The sequence below is a fragment of the Lissotriton vulgaris genome, chromosome 5 (genome assembly GCF_964263255.1).
Source record: "Lissotriton vulgaris chromosome 5, aLisVul1.2, whole genome shotgun sequence".
NCBI classification, from domain to species: domain Eukaryota; kingdom Metazoa; phylum Chordata; class Amphibia; order Caudata; family Salamandridae; genus Lissotriton; species Lissotriton vulgaris.
The window spans coordinates 159,633,166-159,647,071 of record NC_141693.1 but is presented as its reverse complement, the minus strand read 5'-3'; positions in this window follow the sequence as shown (position 1 = coordinate 159,647,071).

Genomic DNA, 13,906 nt, shown 5'->3' with positions numbered 1-13,906 from the left:
GCTCATATGATGAAGCATGACACCTAGCTTGCTGGGTGTGTGAGAGCCCTAGTTCCTAAAAGGGAATTTCCCCCCTTTTCCCTTTCTGCACACACGGAGTGGTCCCTTTGGACCTACTACCTTGTGTCCTCTACCCTGTCTTCCACCTTCCTTACACAGGGGAACTTCGCACTCTCTTTGCTTACTATGCTCTGGGAAGTATGTACGCTGGACCTCGTTAAACACACCCCTTGGTCCCTCCTTTTGTTGAATTGTAAATCTGCCTCCATGGCTCAAGATGGATCATCACTTAGCCCCCTCCAATCAACGGAAGCTTAGACACGACACCAAGAGGGCAGACCTGTGCAGTAGTTGTGTGTATGAAAACAAGAAAGTCATGTTTACAGGAACACTGCTAAATTGAATACTGCATTGTGTTTGAAGAGGCAAGGGCAGAATGTGTGGCTTCCTCCAAGTTAAGGCAGCGCCCTGAAGCTCCAGAGAAGGAGCCGCCACTTCGCTACCCTTTCATCTAGTAATCAGCAAACAGCTGTACACGTTTAGCAGCAAAGTTTGCATAATCCAATTTGCAGAGTACAAAATTCAAATAATATGCAAAAATAAAATTAAAAAGGGGATCAATTAACTTGCAAAACAGAGCTGCACCAAAACATTCATGCTAACAACTCCTAAGAGGAAGCTCAAAACCTGCAGGAGGAAAAACATAGAAGCTAACAGTCCCTCGGAGGGTACAGCCGAGCTCGGTACAGGCTCTTGAACAGAATTCCACAATTAAGGGCTGCTGAATATATGAAGCTTTGATTTTTAGTTCTGTAAAAAATATCATTTTGAAAGCGAGGAAGTGGAAAGCGGCTCTCACCCCTCCCGCAACCTGCACTGAGATGGAGGAATCTGTCAGATAAATATGAAATTGATCCAAGACATGTTGTGAATCCCTTCCTGGTGATAAACCGGGATCAAGTTACTCAAATATTAGCAGCAAAACATATCACATTATGTACTCGAGAGTGATAAGGTATCTTGCTAATGTGATAAGGAGGTTGCTAATGGGATTTTTAGTCTCGCGCTTTCCCAGCAGAACATCAGCTTTGTTACACTGAGAGTGTTTGTTAAATGCTGGAAACTGTTCGCCTTCTGTGCTCCTAATTATATTGGGCTGCCCAAGTCTCAGGTCCAATTATGAAAGATGAGTTGCGCTTTGCATGCGTCCTGAGCCATTTGAATTCAGATGCTGATTCTCGGCTCTCAGCACTGACCTTGGCCTGAGCGTCTCAAATCCTGCCCATAGGTTATGCCTACAGTGCATTCCTCCCTATAAAAGGTATACACGATTTTATTGCATAAAGAGCTGTCTTTATTTTCGGCCAAACAATTTCTGTCCAGGGATTCCCAACCGTGCCCAAGGGCCTTACCACCCAATTCCACATTCAGCTTATGACGACAAAATATTAGGCAGCAATCCTACCCTCCTAATACCTGTGCGGGTGTTCTTTCACAGGCACGGCCAGATGATGGAGGCTAACATCTAGTTGTAGAGTTTACAGCATTCTACTCCGGGAGCTACCAACTCACGACAAGGCAGGTTGTCTACCATTAGGAAGTTAAAAAAGTTTTTAGCCAGACTTTTTTTCTCCAAAACCTACTCAAGAATTCTACACAATTCCATCTTGCCTAATATTTCAACCTGTCCATACCCATTAGTTTCTACCAATGAGGTTACACATAGTGGGGCATATTACCAAGCAATAGCGATAATTATCGCTATTGCTTGGTTAGAGACAAAAATTTACCGCTGAGCTGCGGCGATTTTTACCGCAAATAAACTTTGGTATTACCAAGGTTTAACGCAAATGCGATAAAAATCGCCACAAAGCATTAATATCGCTGAAAAGTCAGCGATATTCATGCATTACCGAGCTAATGCTCTTAGCCATGTTATCCACCTCCCATTGGATAACATGGCTAAGAACTGCTCAGGGCAGGTGTTAGCTTTTGGAGATATTCACGCTTAGCTCGAATATCTCCAAAAGTTGGTAATAGGAGATAGCGATGTTAGCGACTGTTTTCAGTCGCTAACATCTTGGCACGCCCACTTTGCATGTCATTAGTGATAAATATCACTGACATGCAAAGTGGGGCCCAAGATGGTCGCTATCTCCTAATAGCTGTCGCTAACTGGTGTTAACGACAGCTAGGTAATAGGGAGATAATTTTATCTCCGCTTTCTTGGCTTTTAAAGCCAAAAAAGCGGAGATAAACCCCCTTGATAATATGCCCCAGTGTTTTTATCCATTGAGGCATGCCAATGGCTCCCACCCATAAAAGACAACCCCGTGATTCTAACCTGCAGATGTTCTGCCCTGCAAGCTTGTTGCTCTACTGCCCCATTTACACGAGTGGGAATGTCTTCATTTCTAATGACAGATCATCAACTGGCTCTGTTGTTGGGAACAACCAGTAGGGAGCCCGCCTACCACATGACCAATTTCTTGCAGACATCTAGTCAGGGCAGCCTTCTGGTGCCTATGTTATCTGTTTGTGACTGCCACCAGGAAGAAAAATTCAGCATTAACCTCCCACCCACTGGGGGAAAACTCTGAGCACTTACGGTCCATTGCAATTTTGTTTCACTGGAACAAATTCCCCATTTAGGGGTTTGCTTTCTTAAAACAAAAGCAATGCAAACTGGGCCATCCTGATCTGGTATCCCATCTAGAATTGGATTTTCACCAAAAGTTCGCCAACTTTGAGGCAGAGCACCTTCACTATCGCAGAGAGGAACTTTAGGTACAGCTTTTGGGAGTCCGCTGGGCTAGCAAAGATGATTCTTCTGCTGCCACAATGACTTGGTATCTTTCCCGCCTGGAAGTAAATGAGGCTCTCATGACTGTGTGTAAATAGGTACACTAAAACATTACCCAACAGTTCTGAACACACAATGTTTCCAAGGTAATATCCCACCTTTATTGATTCCAAGGGAATACACATTGCTATCTACACTATATGCCATACCTGCCCAGTCAAGGAGTGACTCTAAATATGATGCATGTATTCTAAAGTATTTGTGAGGCTTTAACATTTAACTGATCCAGTGCTCAATTTGTAAAAATATACGTGCCAGGGCCCTCATCAGGAGGCCACTTCAGCTTGCACCACCAATTGCCCCTGACAGGGCTGCCAATCACAGTGCCTACGAAGCTGCTAACAATCACACTCTTACAAGTGTGACAATTCTGACTATTCCATGTACCCAAAGCTATATGAATGGCTTGAGTTGCAGGTATTAGTCGTTTCTTTAATGTATATTTGAGTAATAAAAAACTGTTGTTGCTCACCTCTAAATTAGACAGACAGCGCCACCATGTGACAAACTGTCATAAGTGCTGGTGTTGACAATTAAGTGCCATTGCGAAGCACCAGAAACCACCGGCTCAAATTAAGCACTGATACTGATCTGAGTTCTTCTGAAGATTCTATTCCCTGTGTCATGTGCATAGATTATATCCAAGATATCAATGAAAATGTAATAAACAAGTACTCTTTAGGCATTTGATTTGGCTACCTCCTGCTTAAGTATTCTAACCACTTACTGCACAGCCAGTATGCGTCATACATAAAGTTGTGCTTCTTGATTTGACCAACCAGCATCTTACTCAGATCTCTTAGAGAGAGTCATTTGCAGGGTATCTGTTCACCATTTTCCTTCACAATAAATTTACTTACTTTCATCTTGCTATTAATTAGTCACACTCAAAATATTACCATAAATGCTGCTGCCAAAAAGTTTACACATGGATTCTAAGAAATCAAATTATTGTTATGTTATGTTAATAACATTTCTAGAGGCCGACTGTTACCTTAAGGTGTCCTGGCGCTGAGCACTGCCTAGTGGTTCCAGTGGAGTGAAACAACTATAATGTAAATTACACAGAGCTCTAGAAACCCATTTTCACAATAGGAATATACCAGCCTACAAAGTTTTAGTTAACTTTCACAAGCGGTGGTGCAACATTTGTTTCGCAATTTAAGATATCATTACAGATTTTGAAATTCTTAAATGGTTCTATTCTAAAAATGCTGGTAGTGTTGTGTACTGCAGGGCTTCTGTATGATAATAATGCATATTATATGCAAGATAGGCCTGACTGCATGTAAGCATGGCTGCTGTTAATGATAGAGAATGCAAGTAAGTGGCGTAGAGCCTAGAAAGAAGACTGACTGTTGAATGGTTATTGTAGGGACGTTCACCTTCTTTGCATGGTTAGCCCCCCTTTTTGCCTGACATCCAACACAACCCGACTTGATGTGCCCTGGTTCCACACCAATCAGGTTCTTAGGGCCTGTGTTCTTTCCCGAAATTGTACCTTTGTATCCACAATTGGCACACCCCTGGCCACAGGCAAGCCCCTTGTAAATGGAACTATAATTACCAAGGGCACTGTGGCCAAGGAAGGCCTCTGAGGGCTGCAATACCCATTGTGAAACCCTCAAAGGCCCTGCACCTCAACCTACACACTCTGCCACAGCAGGCTGTGTGTTTTGGTGAAGAGAAAAGTGAAGAATCGACATGGCACACGCCCCTGCGTGCCATGCCTGAAATTTACTGCCTAAGAGGAGGAATCTAGCTCTGTATATACGATACCAAAGAAAGGTATAGTGTGCACAGAGTCCAGTGGATCCCCGAAGGCTTACAGAGGTAAAAGTAGATAATATCTTACTCTCTATTTGTGGAAGTGTGGACGAGCAGTAAGGCTTTATCAGAGGGGATTGTTAAGAATTTACTGTACACACTCAGACAAGAAATGATGTCTCACACTGCTAAACTCAGACCAATTGTTTGCATCAAAAATATTTATTTGTTGTATTTTATTTATAGGACCAAGCAGGACTTGGCACAGGAAATATGATTGTACTTTTCAAGACAGATTGTTGAAAAGCAAGCTGGATGAATAATGACTTTTCTTACAGGTTTGTGAAAATGTGAAAATACAGTTGAAATTACTTTTGATTAATTTTCAGGATTACTTTTTCAGGATTCGTTTTTCTACTCAATATGATATGCCTAAATATCACACTGGGACATTTCCTAGATAAAAGGTAAGTAAGTCAGTTTTTCTCAAAACACAGGGGCATATTAGCAAGAAATAGCAATATTTATCACTAAATGCGCTTGGTACATTTTTTTATTGCTGCCTATCGCTGGATATGTTAGCGGAGAAAACCTGCTATTAGCAACGTTTTTCTCCATTGTGCTAAAATATCCAGCGATAGTGGCGAAATGTGTTAATATCCCTGGAAATCCAGCGATATTCATGCATTAACCCCAATGGGGACTTAACCTGAGAATCCACCTCCCATTGGAAAAACAGTTAAGTCATGTTTTTAGCAGGTGTTAGGTTATTGCGATAATCTCGCTTAGCGCAGTTTTTTTTATCGCTATGCCTGCCTTGCTAATAGGCGATAGCTGGGTTAGCGACTGCTTTCAGTCGCTAACAGTTTGGGTACGCCCACTTTGCATGTCATTAGAGATAAATATCGCTGACATGCAAAGCGGGCTGCAAACCGGTCGCTGTCGCCTAAAAGCTGTCGCTAACTGCTGTTAGCGACAGCTTGCTAATAGGGCGATAAAAATATCGCCGCTTTAGCAGCAAAAAGTGCTGCTAAAGTGGCGAAAAGGTCCTTCATAATATGCCCCACAGTTTCTTAGGTTTTCATACAATTCTCAACTCCCTGCAGAACTTTTCCCACACACAAACAGGCAATGCAGTTCTATGGAAGAAAATCAGGTTATCAGTTTAAAGGTGAGTAATTAGTCTTGGTATTTAGGTTTCTGGGGTTATAACCAGGGTTTCCCTAGGGTCAAGGATGCACTCACAGAGCACCCTCAGCAGCACTATGGTGGCTGGGTGCAGAGTGCTGAGGCCCAATGTTATCCAAAGGGGGATGGGGGGTCTCCGGTTGGTAGCTGTTCACACGTACAACACTTGGATGTGGGAGCCAATCTCCTAGAGTTTAGCTCAGAGCAAAGGGGGACCCACAAAAGCACACAAGGTGCATCTACAGTGGCACAGTAGCGGCCAGGTGTAGGGTGTAGGACCTAAGTCAAGAGCCGTGTTTGTGCCAATGGGGACGCTCTGTTTAGAACAAACACTGCAGGATCGGGCACAAAGATCTTCTGGAGGTGAACACCGGTTGAAAAGGTTAGTTTGGATGTCGTGGGATGCCAGGACACAGTCGGTTGGGTCGCCCAAGGCCATTGGGCATCGGGTGTAGGGGTGTCTTTTGGTGTAAAGTTTTTCTTACTAGCTCCAGTAGCGGTCGGGGGAACATCCAGATAGGAGTTGCCAGTGTCATTTGGAGGCTTGAGGAAGGTCAGGGATCACCACATCCCAGGTCACGATCACTGGGGAGACCTCCTTATGGTGTTTTGCCACTCTAACTTGGGCCGTGAGCCTCGGGTGCAGAGTGGTGCAGACTTGCAGAATTGGCAGGAGTCAGAGTCTGTTGGGGCGCAAATCTGGTGCTCACAGGAGACACAGTGTTTTTAGGGAAGGCAGGACAGGACACATGGGTTCTTGGGGGCTGCTGGTATTCCACTGGAGTAGGTCGAGGGTGGGTCAGGCCGGTAGGGCTGGGGCCAAGTCAGTTGGTCTCACTCTGATTAGCTCAGTCTCCCCATCTTCAAGTTCAAGATGGTGGGGACTGAGAGTTGTGCTACGCCTTGTCTCCCCCACCTGAGTGGTGGGGTTGGCATAGGTGGGCACACGGCTCCTCCTATCTTGGTTTTCCTGCCGATTCTCTCACCCAAAGTGGGTTTCAAAACCAGTGGGGGCCATTTGCTGGGAGCAGCAAATGGCTGGGTCAGCTCATAACGTGCAGAAAGCCTTTGAGGCTTCCCTTTTGAGGACGCTGCACACTCACGGGAGGAGGCTTGGCACCTTTGCCCAGGATGTGCTTTGTTTTAGGACTCAAAAAGTAGGAGGCTTTCAACCCAGGTGTCCAGAAACATGTCTACGGGTTGCAGCTGGCAAGCAGCCAGTCAGCCATGTAACTAGAGTTAGGCAATTTTTCACGGGGCATCTCTAAGATGTCCTCCGAGTGCATTTGGCATTAAATCCCACACTGGCATCAGTGTGGGTTTAATGTGATGAGAAGTTTGATATCAAACTTTACATATTCCGGTAAAACCATTATGGTGCTGTGGAGTTCGTAATGACAACCCCCCCCCCCAGACCATATACTCTTCATAGCTTTACTGCACTTACAATGTCTAAGAATGGATTAAAACAAGTTGGACACGCACTCCAATAAAATGAACTAATTCTGTAAAGTTGTGGTGTGCTCCTCGGGTGTCACCTCCTGCCTAGGGTGTAATGATATACTTGAAGCGGTGGTGCTGATTTACGCTTAAGACATTTTTTTGAGAATGTGGTTACTGATATCAACCCCATGGAAGAAGATCAACTAAGAGGATTACGGTGTAAAAGTACATACATGGAACACATCAGCCATAAAAGCTTTGACACGTTTGAGAACTTGATGAAATCTGATCTACACAAATTCAATTACAAACCCACCTCTAAACATCGGAATCTTTCTAACAAAGAATTTGCGATATTGAGGAACTTTGCTGACAATCCTGATATCACTTGTCGCTGCCTAGGGAGGAGCCTTGGTTATAATGAATTACAGCTACTATCGATACAAGTGAAGAAACATCTCTCTGATCACAACACTTATTGCACCATTGATTAGAATCCCAGTGAACAATTCATTGAGATCTTGCAGAACATAGTGAAACAAGCTGTTGATACAGGGACTATCAATGCAAAAACAGCCAAATTTCCTTGTTCAATCTGATCCTAAAACACCGAGCCTATACATGCTACCAAAAGTGCATAAGAAAGCTTTACATCCTCCTTTTAGACCAATCGTATCAACGAAGGGCAGCCTTCATGAACCAGTTGGTAAATTAATTGACAGATATATACAACCATTTGTGGTTAAAAGTGCACACATGTAAAGGACACAACCGATTTTCTTTCCAAAATCAACAAAATTGTGTTTTCCACGAATGATGAGATTTGGCTATGTTCGATAGATGTGAAATCGTTATACACGTCAATTCCTCATGACCTTGGGATGGAGTCCATTGAAGACACTATACTACATTCTGATTTGAGTTTAGACTTTCAAGTATTTTGAATGGAGTTGATATATTTTACTCTGTGTCAGAGCTACTTCCAATGGGAAAATCAACACTATATACAGATGTCTGGTACATCAATGGGCAATTGTGCCGCACCTTCATATGCAAACATTTTCATGAAACACTTTGAAGAAAACAATATTTTGATTCTCAACACATTGGCGACACACGCCACTGCTTTCCTCGGATACATCAACGATATATTCGTCATATGGAATGGACCCCTCCAGGGTCATCAAGAAGCACTGGTTGATCTCAACAACATAAATGAGAGGATTCAATTCACTCATGAATACGATGCACATTCAATCACCTTCCTGGACGTCCGGATAACCCGAGCAGGCAACGCTCTGGAACACAACATATTCAGAAAACCATCTGCTCGCAATCGATCGAATAACCTATTGCACTTCCAAAGTTTTCATCATACCACTTTAAAAAATCCTTTACTGTATTCCCAGTTATTGAGGGTTAAAAGAATTGTGTTCAATCCTTTCAAGTTTGAAAAACAGGCATCTGATATGTAATACAGATTTCAAGAAAGAGGCTATCCTCTTGATATCTTTAATTCAGCTATGGAACGCTGCAAGAAAATCAACAAGCCAGATTTATTCACCTTCAAACTCAAACAAGTGTCCAAACGCCCTCTGGTAGTGTCCACATGTTCTACAGCCAGTTATGCATACAAGAAATCTATCAAAAAACATTGGCAGATCATAGCATCTGAACCAGATTTCCAAGACATTTTTCATGGTCCACCCATTTTCGCATACAACCGTGGAAAGAATAATAAAGAAACTGAGAGAGCGCAATTTGAATAAAATATATAAGTGCACCATATGTACAACCCAGTTGCACGAATTCAGTTAAAGTATCTAAAAGTGTTGAAAATATATAACCGCATATACTCATGAGTGTTTAGTTAATATGGAAAACATATATAGAGTGTGGAACTAATGTAGAAATGTGTGGAAATGTTTAGAAATGTTAGAAGTGTTAATCAGATTCCATGTTATGTAGCTGTTACTGAAGAAAATGTAATGCTGCAAAACATAGAAATGTGCAGGCCTCATGGCAATGTATGAAGAACGAAAACGTGCATTTACATCTTTCACATGACATGGATTTACTATTATTCAGTAATTTCTGCTCACATGTTAGAGTTATGTTTTATAGAAGTGTTTCATATAATCAGAGAGTAATGTGTTAGCATATTATTTTAGATTGAGAAAAGGGTTCACTGAGTGTAAGCCACTGCAGGAAATTTAGTAGGCCTGGAAAGATAAAGTGGCTTCTTTGATCTGCACGTGTTAGTTAAAGTCGAGTCTCGTTAAGAATAAATTGCCAATTCTGTTAGAAGTTTTATGGCCTGAACAGATAAGTGAAGCCTGGAATTTGGGGCCCAAGTTGTGGGTGTCTGTCTGCAGGTGTGAGGGGGTTCCAATCAAGAGCGTGATGAATAGAGCTCTGTCCGGGGAGACAGGCACAGGCCTGGAGGAGGGTTCAGGAATGTTCTGGGGGGTACCAGCGAGCCGGAGAAGAAGCCTGGGAAGCAAAGTCAACGCTAACAAGAGGCCCAAAGGAGTATCATCATGGAAAAAGCCAGAACCGAGACCACATGAGATGTGTACGTGAGGGGCGTCTCAGAGGGGCGTTCCAACCACAACTGTGATTTTGTATTAGGGACAGCACCCTGGGGAGGAGTGAGAGCAGATGGCCTGAGGACCCTTAGAGAGCGGATGGGTAGGCAGAGAGGGCATGACTGCAATGCATAGGGTTTCACCCAAAGACTAAGAGAAAGTGAGTGAACTTCTTTGGAAGTCACCACGGCTGACACCTTTTTAGGTTAAGATTCTGCTAAGTAGGGATGCCACCTAGTCTAGTGCAGGGACAGTCTAATCTGATCTTTTTCTTTCTGTAAATGACTCCTAAATTACCTCTTGTGTCTATTTTGGCAAACCTGCTAATCCTTGAACTGGCTTTAGTGGTATTTTTCTGTCGTTTAAGATCATTCAGAGAATTCATGTTTCTGTTGATGCCAGTATACCTTTTGAACCTTATATTGAGATGTTTGTACCTGCAGTTAACTTTGGCTTTATAATAAAACTTTAAAACTTATCAGTGGTAAGTGGTCCTTCAGAGTCGTGTCAATCTTGGGGTTGGTTTAACCTGATGTTGGATTGCTTTTTACTCTATGACAGGCAACAATCGATCCAAATGATTTAGGTGGGAATAGATCTAGAGTGATCAGGTAATCGATGCAAAATCCCACCTTCCCAAAACTATAACTAACTTTACTACACCTATCAGAGAATTCAGTTTCAAAGGCAATACACACTGTCACAATTACAACAACTGTAACAATATCATGAAAGGGCTCACAATTGTACATCCCATGAAGGGGACCAAGGTCATGCTCAAATTGTACGCTAGCTGTGATACCAAAAATGTGATTTATGCTCTCAAATGCCCCTGTGGGCTAGTTTATATCAGTAAAATGGAGAGAAAGATCAAAACATGTATCAACAAACATAAAAGCAACATCAGAACTGCGAACGTCAAGTCTATAATTGCCACACCTTTCAAGGAACATCGCCATAACATATGTCAACTGCAGTTCGCGGTTATTGAGGTGGTGGAGAGACGTGAAGGCCGAAACAATAATAACTTTTTGTTGCAACAAGAGAACTTTTATATTAAACATCTGAATTCAATGAAACCTACCGGTCTCAATGATCGGATGAAGTTTTCATGCTATCTGTAATACATTAGTTGAACTGTTGTCTAGTTTTGATATGGTCTTGTCTGTTATAATGCTCTTCATCTAGTTATAACCCTCATCATCCCACTCTTATTTTTTGACCAGATTTTATTTACCCTCAACTTTTTTCCATGCAGTGCACGCTGTTTCACTGATCCTTTTTGATTACACATTCATGGTGACTTTACCATACATGTGCATGTTTTAAGTTCAACATGCACCTTTCAATTTTTAATTAAACATGCATGCACTAACAATTCTCTTTAGATGGTGACACTTCAGGTTAATATGATCATGATTACACTTTCAAACTTTTCATCCACTACAAGATGGCGCTGGTTTATTATGCACTGAAGTTAGATTACACTAGTTCTTCTTGTATGCCGTGTGTATCGGCAACACTATATCCAGCAGCTTAGTTCAAGGTTCGGCGTTCACGGCAAACCAGCGGAGCTCTTTACGCGCATCTCACCTCTTTTCAACAGTGAGTCTTGGCATTAACTGTTACCGGTGTATTTTCACCGATGTTTGGGTAATTTTTGTTTTGTTTAAGGCACGTTGTTCAGTATCACCTCTCACTTTCACCATGACATGACCTGCATGTGATTAACGGAGCACTCTCTTAAAGCATTCTTTTTACATATTCTATGGGTGCGGTATAACTTTATTGATTCCGTGTTCAGTACGCTGTGAGCACTGATAAACTTATACTCACCTCGTTACCTCTAAATATTTATAGCGGACACATTTCTAAAGTGCACATTTGGCTAACGTTTGATAATGTAGACCATGCATGTTTTGAGACTTCCTTCTTTCTAATGGTACAATTTTGAGCACTTTTGGTGACTTTCGCTTGGATAGACTTTTCCAATGATTTCTTGTTCGTTCACATTTTCTTGAATGTTTTTCTTCTTGGTTTTGGGTCCTTGCCTTTTGCACAGCATCTTGTTTCATTGCACCATGCATTCAAGGTCATTATTTATGTTCACCGACATGTCACCACAATGCTTATATTTTTTGATGTTTTTATTGGTATGTGGCAATGTTAAGGCATCACACGTTATTTAGTTTTTACAGATAATTCCCCTGATGAAGTGCGCCTAGCCCGAAATGCATAGGGATATTGTGAATATGTTCATGATGAAATAATATCATCTTGAAGGAATGGAACTCTCTGCCCACTCTCCTTCGCAGTGAACCAAGCCTTCTAAAATTTCGGAAGGATCTGAAAACCTATCTGTTCATCTAACTTCTTCCCTTTTTTAATAGTATGACGGTACTCAGCGCTACGAGGCCTCCGGGTTGTTTGCGCTCTATAAAACCCGATTAATAATAATTACATTCCTAAGCAAGGATGTCTGGAGTGAATCAATACCATTTCACATGAAAATCCTAAACCTAAAGTATTGGATGAATACAGTGTTTTTAGTTGATGATGATGAACTCACTGTTTCGTGAGTAAGGACGTTGTGCCCAGGGGGCCGTCGCTGAAATCAGTGCCGCCGCTTCACGTATAAGAATGGACTTAGACACTCTAGGGGTACAGGGCTCATTCACCTGTACCCTCAGCAGTGGTATAGAGCACCCATCTACTGTTATGTTTCATGCAGGCACCCCAATATAGGTTCACTTAGCAACCTAACCTTTCACCTATATTTCCCCTGCCATTACACTACATAACAGTTCTTGGGACTGACCTTTTACCTAGTTACGGTACTGCATACAGGATGTGGGTTTTTCCCTGAAAACTACACTCATTCATTATGCATGAGGATTCTTGGAAACTCAGCAGGAATACCATCTCCTGCATAATAACTTTGTGTAAAGTTCATTCCTTCCATCATCCTAAGTCCGACATGACACAATAAGGTACCACTTTTGGTATAAAAACACTATATCTTTGCTGAGGCAGAGAAAGGAGAAAAAGGACTACTATGCCAACACACTGACACAAAAGACACTGAGGTGTTGGCAAAAAGGCTGCAAACATGCGCTAATGCATGTTTTCACTGCCTTGTAAATAGGGCGAAAACATTATCTCCGCTTTTTTGACTTTTAAAGCTAAAAAGCAGACATATGGCCCTTGATAATATGCCCCATAGCATGGGGGTTAATGTAGCTAAGTTGAATGATAGGTAGGACGTAATAAGTAGGAGCCTCTTTGGAAGAAATGTTGCAATAATCTCATAAGGTTGAGATTTTAATTGTATGCACCTACTTTTGAGTATTTGGTGAACAACTGAATTTTTCACAAAGAAGTGCAACATATATAACATAGGGCATTCCATCAAAAACATGTGTTGACTACTTTTTGAACCATTGCAAATTTGGAGACTGTGCATTTCACAGACTAACTTGTTTCCTTAGAGCCGTTCCTCTTAATAGGCTTTTGGGCGTGAAGACATTGTGGGCTCTGATTGGCTTGTTTATTCCTGTCTTTAGGTTCATACTACCCATGTCATGCATCAGACTGCTCCCTTGTCACATCTTCATGACTGCCATTGGGGCTAACTTCTCACACAAATGGCTAGTGCAAGCTTCTCTAACTTGAATGCCCTGCCTGCCATCTTCTCACACAACTCACTACTGACATCGGTCACCAGCACTTCATATTGCCTGCTTCACCACTATACACCCACCCCAGGTCTTTACATTGAACACCCAGGCCAACTCTCCACAGGGCACAACTCAGTGTCACCTTCTTGTGTTGAACACTTGAGAAAGGCTTGTGCTGCTTCCTCTAGGTGGTGCTCCTTTCTACTGACAGTGCAGCAGTTGCAGTTACATCAAGTCTTAGAGGGCCTTGTAAATGTCCTAATTAGATTAAACATAGCATTGTTTCTTATGCTTCAGTCTGCACTGTTCACATTCGTATGGGGAGGTAAAAAACCCAGATGTAGTTGGGATACGTTGGTACAACCTTTTGACCGCAGTGG